The 8,372-nt window shown below is 40.8% G+C and overlaps 1 protein-coding gene across 1 annotated transcript in view; it reads left to right on the top strand.

Moving 5' to 3' along the window:
* The window catches only part of LOC103398446 (unconventional myosin-IXa), a gene marked incomplete at its 3' end in the record, with an annotated part of 69,906 nt that overhangs the window by 640 nt on the left and 60,894 nt on the right, over nucleotides 1-8,372 (top strand). The window lies entirely within an intron of this gene.

Raw genomic sequence — 8,372 nt, 5'->3', positions numbered from 1 at the left:
ACATGGCTTCACAATGTCATGTCGGAATTTATTTAACACATCCTTCATGTATCACATACTTCCACGATGGGTACTGCTGCATACGAAGAAAGATACTCCATAAACCAGTGATGGAAATTCAACTGTTTCAACAGCAGCATCGGACAAAAACAATAATAATAATAAACACACAAATATATTGGGCCAATGGGTTAGACCAATCCAAATGTTTCTTATCATAACGGTACATGTTCATGTACAAATGTAATTACAAAAACGCAAATAGGAAGAGGTGGTGTTTAGCAATAAAATCAGAAAAAAAGGTCTTTATTTTTTGAATTTATGACGGCAGAGCTGAGTAGGTCTTTGTGAGGCTGACCTCTGCTGTCTCAGCAGTGTGTCACTGAGGGGAAGGACAGCGTTTAACTTATCAATGATGAGAAGCAGTTTGTTCAGTGTTCAATGTCCTCCTGTTCCTAACTGACATAGATGTAACAGAGACATCCTCCTGATGGGTTTTTATTTTTAGGATGACAAATAAAATCACCTCACCTAAAACACTGAGAGAGTAATGACTAAATTCAAAAACAAGTCAATTATTCATTGTCTAATTGACTAAAACCTCGTTTTATGTGTAGAATGCTTAAATTATCAGCAATGACGAAATGATAATGATATTAATGTAAATTGTTCTGGAAATTATTCTTGTATTCCTAATTGATACATTGAATAAGTGCTGTGCCCCCCCCCTCTCTCTTTTCTGAACCACTGATTGACTCTTTTGATTGGCTCTTTACTTTGATGCTCATTTCATGTTTCATTAAAAATCGTCTCTATGCAGCAGATTTGGCATGCACACTAGGAAGATGTCTTTCGTCACACTAATGGAAGAGTTAAAGTAACAGTCACACATTCAACAGATCAAACAGTGGGATAAATCAAATAAACTGTAACAATGACGTGTTTTTAAAAAAAATATTTTATTTAGCGTTTCAAGGACAACCCAACAAAACATTATCAGTGTCCTTTTCACAGGATGTGCTGGTTAAATGTTAAATGCAGAAATGTTTGCATGTATTATTCAGTGGAGGTCAGTCAACACTGTGCCTTTTGAATATTGCAGTCAAAGCAGCGCAGTCTGTGGAGCAGCCATAACTGTACACAGAGAGAGGTCTAATGGGGTGAGGAAGCTGCTGAATCACAGGCTCGTGTGCATCTCAGCAACTCCTCAGGACTTCCTCTGGCTTCAGTGCGCTTTGATGGATTTTTGTTTTACACCGAGTCTAGCTGATAACTCAGATTTCAAACAAACCTCACACTGGTTTTTGCAAGATTATGCATGTAGTGAACCTTATCACCTCTGCACCTATTTGGATTTGCTGATTCTCTGTGTATTCTAGTAGTGTTTATGAGAATGATCAGAGGTGACTGAGGGCAGCACGATGTAGCTGAAGGCTGTGCTGTGTAGGGCACCACTTCTTGTGGACCCTCACAGTATGTGTCCCTAACACACGTGTTGATATGTGTTGTATGTTATTAGTAATACATGCTTTAATGGTTTAATGGAGCACCGTCTGCTTTTTGAAAGTGGCCAGCTCTCTTCAGAGCCCACCGTGCCCTCAGATCAGCACAGGTGATGAGAGTGAAGGGGCTCTGCCCCGCCGGAGTCTGAGGAGACACAGCTGCTGTAGCATGAGAAGTAGCCAAGACTGAGACTCCAGCAACTGGTCCTTGTCGACATCTGACACCCCACAGGCCTGTGTATGTGTGTGTGCGCGCTATTTCTAAGAGGGGAAAAAAGTCTGACCGCAGTGTGTATCAAAGCAGTCTGCGTCTGTTTTGGGAGCTCTTAGCCACACTACCACCTGAAAGTCTGAGGCTTCAGATGGGAAGACTTAAAAGAAGCCAAAGCAAATCCATGTATTTGTGTGGAGATTCCATGGATATGTTAAGGTTTCCTGGATTGAAATAAAACATGGTTTTATGATACAGTACTCTTCGTTTGGACAGAAGCCAGGGCAATAAAACAGAAGTGCACTTCTCAGGGAAACAGAGGAAGTTAGCATAATGCTACTCTTTAGATTTTTGTGTAATTGTTGTGGTAGATGCTCAGTTTAGGCATCAGTCTGTGTTCGTTTACAGTGAAGCAGCAGCATTACATCCTTTCCACTGATCGTTTCGGATTCTCAACGTTTCTGATTCTGAAATAGTAAACATAAGGCAGTGCCTAAAAAACATCTTCCAAAGTGCCAACGAAAATGTTTTAAAAGTGGGTTTTTATTTAAAAATGGATAGACATTTAACCATTTTACAGCTTACCTCCACTGAATAACTACAATGACCCCTCAGTCCTAATTTTTAGTAATTGCCGCAGCATTCAGAAAAAGAATAAATCATTTCTGTCCATGTTGTAGACCAAACAAAGCGAACGCAATGGCGTCCGCAGCAACAGGAACCGTCAAAAGTTAAAGACACGGAAGCTTTAAATACAGTGTTTAAAGTCTGGGGCTGTTTCTCAAACACGCTGTTTTCATTGTATTATAATGTGACAGGGACACCCTCTGCCCTGTGACTAGTCCTTAGCTTTGTTTCTACTGTCTCCACAATCATCTGAAACCGCGAGTGACCCTGTCATCAACCCTGAACTGTTTCCTGCTGCACAAAATCACAGTCTGTGTTTTTTGTTTTGGGGAAGAGAGTGAGAAACACAAGCCTCCGGCACACATGGTCAGGACGTCCTGAGGAGTTGTGATGGTATTGCCCGGTGGCATTGAAAGTGATTGGCAAGTGTACGAAGTCAATAGAGAGGAACCTGCTTGTGTTGCAGTGGACAAAGCTGCCCTTTCATCAGCGGGCCATTATATGTGGGAGGCTTTGGCCTCAAAGGCTCAGCTTCCCTGGTTTTGCATTTCCCCTCATTAACTCAGGGCCGCCAACGGTGGCTGGATGGAGGTAGACAGAGGAAAGTTCACCGTGTGTTGTGTTTTTGTTGTTGCCGAAGAGTCTAACGTTACCTCTAAAAAGGAAAACAATAAACCCCCGCAAAAAACAACACCATACGGTGGAGGAAGGTGAATTCAGTTCTGATTTCAGACACTTGACGGCCCCTCCCTGCTGTGGTGCAGTGACAAAGACACATCCTTAGATGTTAGTGACCAGTGCCTGGTCGTTGACGTATACTGTTGCTGAAACAGTATACAACACTGTCAGTCTGCAGAGCAGCGCTGCCTTAAGTCATGACCAAGGTCTATCGTTAACTACATCCTTTTTGTCATACTGTAAGAGACATTTTCATTGAAGCCCTTGGACACAAGCAGTCTAATAGAAGGAAGGGGAAAGTTTAGAGTAGAGTCTGTATGTTTCAGTGTGAGACTCTTATCTCTGGCAGCCTACAGTAGTCTGTGTACTGTCAAAGATAGACAAGAGGGAAGGAAGAACAGAGATAGTTGTGAGTAACTGACTACAAACAGTCGGCGATAAGGTACGGCCTGAGACTGCCTCACTAAAAGCTGGAATGCTTCTCCCGTCTGATTCCTATAAGATGTCAGTTCATCAGAGCGCAGGCGCTGCTTTAGGAGAAATTCACCAGAAGAATATTGTGTTTTCTCTGGACTTTTACACCAACAGCAGTTCTATTGGAACCCCTGCCTTTTATATTCACCTAACAACAGGAGCTTGTCTGTGCTTGCCTTAGTGGACACTTTATTCCAGTCACACATTTAGCCAGACTTTGTGTCTCAGAACAGACAGAGACACTTCTGCTTTAACAGACTGTGGACAGTTGTCTCTGACGTACGTGTCCTCTCAACCTCGTCCAGATACTGTAGTTCAGAGTTGCACTGTGGCATCACGTGTAGAGGAACTGTGATAGTAACATGGAGAGGACGAGAGAGCTCCGTTTGTCACCATCTGGTCCCAGTCAAGTTGAGTCCAGTGCGACTGGATCGTTCTAGGTTCAATCACTTTGGCTGTTTTGAACCAATGTGGAAGTAGACGGGTCACAGAGGGGAAACCCCTGTTTGGTACAGTAGAGTGAACTTAGACCTTTATGAAAGAGAGCTGGTTAGGGTCACACTGGAATGAGACATCCACTATGAATGATGTCAAATGGAGGACATTTAACTCTTAATTTGATTTTCTGTCTAAGAAGGAAAAAAATAAGGCTCGAGAGTGGTTCAGACCCTGTGACTGCCACCAGAAGGGGCTAGGTTTGGTACCACCTAGTCCCTAAACCGTAGGTTAGGTTGCGTCAGGAAGCTAATCCGGAGTAAAACTCGGCGTGTGCCAAATCACTATGCGGACTACCACAAGTTGTTATCGTTGTTTGTTGTTTGGTTAAGTTGGTTGTGTTTTGTAATAAAAGAAAAATAACAACCAAACAAACACTTGAAAATGTTGTAAGACAAGTTAAACTGACAGACTGTGACAGATTAGGTAATAATTAAATAGAAATGGCTGTTGTTGCAACACATCACACATGTTTTCATTAAGAGCATGGTTTGTTTCAGTGTATAAATAACAATATTGTACAAATATGATCTCACTGCTTGTTCCGGCAGGTCTCATGGCTTGCTTTGCCTTTTTTTGCCGCCATCTGCGATAACATGAGTGACTGGAACAAGACCGTGCATGTTTTGAAGGTCAGTCAGGTGGCATTGTGGGAAATGAAGGATTTTTCTCCCTTGCGTATAGGCACAGAAACATGGACTCCTGCCAAAGTCCTACCCTGATCCCCTTGAAGCCAGCAACCAGACTCGTGCTATCATGACTCTGCAGCTCCTGCTATCTGTCTGTCGACTGTGGCTCTGGCTGCACTGCTGGGCTCGGATTTCAAAAAGCCTGCGGTCTGCACAGCAGTCGTCCCCCATCCTCAGAGGAGACGGGGAGAGAGGCCGAGTTACTCTGCCCCTGTAATTACAAGTCATGTTTTTTCCTAATGCAGATGGGCTGAAAACTGTGCACAACTTTCGGAGCCAGGATTGAATGTGTTGACCTGTCATTACAAGACCATTTTAAAAATAATATCACCAAGCTGTGTGAAAATTGTATTTTTTTTATCTATGTCTCTGTAGAGGGAGCTGCTCTTCTTTTAACCCCAGGGTTTCATAGTTTTACCTGCTGATGTCTGCCCTGGACACGGCACTAAACCCCTGAAGATGTGTGAACGATGAAGCTTTGCAAATACTTTCACAGCGAATGTGTGAATGCAGTTTGAAGAAGCAGTTCTATGTTAGTAAGTGGATGATGGATTGATAGATGTCGTTTTCATTTTATGTGGTAGGGCCCTTTAATTTCCAAAGTGTGGTGTATAACAACGTATAATAACCTTATACAAAATTACACGTCCGTACGTGATCTGACGCGTCGCCTGAATCAATTTCCATGTAGTACACAACAACCTCTGTTATAATCTGAATACCATTAATAGAATTGTATTCAATTCCCAGCCCTTGACATATAAATGACATATCAACCATCCAGGGACACAAATAACAAACCCAGAAAACAGGCTGTGTGGTGATCCCTCATCAACTGTTTCCTCTAAAAAAGAAAACGTCTGATCAGCACTAACAGTGTAAACGGCACATTTAAAAATGTCCACCTTTGCAAGGAAATATATATATATATATATATATATATTTTTTTTTTAAATGGCTCTCAGCCTTGTGACCTTCAGACAACATTTGGATCACTAGTATTAATAGAAGAGAGAGAGTTCTGGACTCCAAAACAGCAGCTGTACTTACTCATAAATAGTAAAATTTTTCCACAAAAAACATGGGATTTTTCATGAAGGACTCTGTCCTTATCTGATGATGGGCTGGATTTATTGCATATTTTCCAAGCACATATTTGTTCTTTAAATTTCTTTTGTAATATTTCAGGGAAGTAATGTGAGTGTATGACTTTCTAGTGAACATTCATTCTTAGCAGTAACAGCGGTTAATGCTGATAATGTGTCTTCCATTTGTGGGATGGTGAGCTTTTCCTTTTCCACGTGCCAAAAGCGGTCTGTTGTGCGTCACGTTGATATTTCCAGAGTAAGAATAGTCCAAAAGGGAAAAAAAAATCTGCTTCCTAAAAAATATATATGTAAATGTTACACCAGAATAAAGGACGTGTTTAAGACTTTTACACTGATGTTTAGTAAAGAACACAGTAAAACAATTCTGCCCATTAAGGCTGTTAAATGAGATCATTCATCAGACACTGACTGTAAAAGAAAGAAAATCACAGCAGTGCATGCTGGGTACACTGCTCCAACAATGCTTAAACTTAAAGTTGTGCAATACAGTGGCAAGTCTTCAAATACAGATCAGATTTATTGTAAAACACAAGTCTTCATGTCAATGAGTAATTGTAACCTTACATTATAGTGGGAGGCTTTTCCCTCAGTGCCATCACGTACGACACAAAGGCTAAAGCACAGTGGGTTCATTAACCACACGCTACATGAACACAAACTTTATTATGTAAACACAGGAGGCAGTAGAAGTGGGTTGTCATCTGTAACAACCAGGGGGGAGACAGTGTCAAAGTGAGGCAGTGGTCTACATATTAACATAACATTAATATTGAAGGACCAAACTGAACTGCCAACCACTGCCCAACCTCTAGGTCCATTCTCAGCTCTCAAATTTCTTCCAGAACCTCTACTTGTTTTGTGTCAACATATACAGTTGGATTACGGCTGGACAGAGAGCTCCAATAATCATAGCTTGATATTTTAGTACTAAAAGATAGCAAAGCCACATATTTCAAACCACATGGTGATTTTTATTTTGAATAATGAACATGTCAATTTAAGTATTTAATGCTAATGCTAATCATGTATCAAATGAAAATGAACATAAATAAAAACAACTGTTGTTCCTCTCCACCTCTGTAAATACATCTGTTGTTGTGTGAAACAACTGTTGGTGGTGAATGAGCGTTTCTATTAACAGGTTTTAAAAGAGTTACGTCATGATCAGAGCAGTCAGTATAAACAGAAATATGACTTTAAAAGCAAACAGGATGCTGTAATCAATAACCTTTTTATTCACTTCACCATCAGGATGACATTTGTTTTACTTTTATGTTTTTTTCCTCTCTTTGCTTTTACATCAGGAATACTGGCAGCAGGAGTAAAACCGGGGGTTGTGCACAATGTGCAGTCTGCACCGTGGTCACACTAGTCCCCACTGTGTGACCGTCTGTGATTGTCTAAAATGTCACATGACCGGTTGTGTTGCATTGCAGGACAAAAATGTACTCTTTTTTTTTTTTTTTTTTAAGCCGTTTTGCACAGCACTACATTGTGTAAAATATTTGGCTTTGTCAGAGTTTTACCTCAGCACAATGTTGTTGTTCTGGTTTTGGAAACTAAAGAAAAAAAAAGGGCAGCATTTCTGTCTACCTGCCAGTAACCATAAACACTTCCTGGTCGATGAGTCAAAGGTGCTGGCCAAGCTGCTTCTTCTCTATCCCACCAAATTGATTCATTTTCCCATTAGGTTTTAATGACGGTTCTCTATTACTGCCACCTACTGGATCAGTTTTCCACTAATAATTATTTCCATTACAAACAAATTTAAATAAATAAAATGAAGTTAATGTTCATAAAACCTCTGTGAACTGCACCATTATTTTTCAACTGTAAACTACTGAATTAACCTATTTAACAATTTATTATATTAGTCTCTAAATGTAGTATTGTGCTGATCGCCATGCTCTCCACTCCCCACTTCCTGTTTGACCCCAAGCAGCTGTCATTGTCCTGGGAGTGGACACAGGAAGTGGAATTCACCATGCCAACAACAGGGGAGTGGTGCTGTTTACACCCACTGTGTTTTCACTGCTCCTTCAAATTAGGCCATGGTCACATTTCCAACATTCCGTCTTCTTTATTTAGCCTAGTGCTGAGGTGTTACTGCGTTATCATTATTCTATTCTATGTTAATTACTCACTCTTACTATGAACGTAGACTACCTTGACCATCTGAGGAACATTAAATAGTGACAGGGCAATATCTGCTCACCACTGACATGTTGAGTTTAGTGGAAACATAAAAGTGCTGTGTTCCTGTATCTGTGTGTGGGAACAACACTGTTCCCATTTCTTCTTTTACAAGATTCTCTTAAAATGCTGTTCCCATTTCTTCTTTTACAAGATTAAATAAGTCCGCCAGTCATTTACAAGCCCCTGATTGAACCTTGCACCTAGGAATTGTGGGATTTTGTCTGAACATGAAGTCACACCAGCGCTCTGACGTGTAACCTGGCTGCGTTAACACCTTTTTCTTACTGCAGTATTATTTTCCTGTGGAAACCAGTAAAGTTTAGTACAAGGTATAGAGAGTGTTGCTATTACAGCACACTGGAATTTCATTGTTGTTGTTGTTACGCTGCGT

This window comes from Cynoglossus semilaevis, unplaced genomic scaffold (genome assembly GCF_000523025.1).
Source record: "Cynoglossus semilaevis isolate Cse_v1.0 unplaced genomic scaffold, Cse_v1.0 scaffold1721, whole genome shotgun sequence".
Lineage (NCBI taxonomy): Eukaryota > Metazoa > Chordata > Actinopteri > Pleuronectiformes > Cynoglossidae > Cynoglossus > Cynoglossus semilaevis.
Note: the sequence above shows the minus strand (reverse complement) of the source record. Positions and strands in the feature narration are given on the sequence as shown.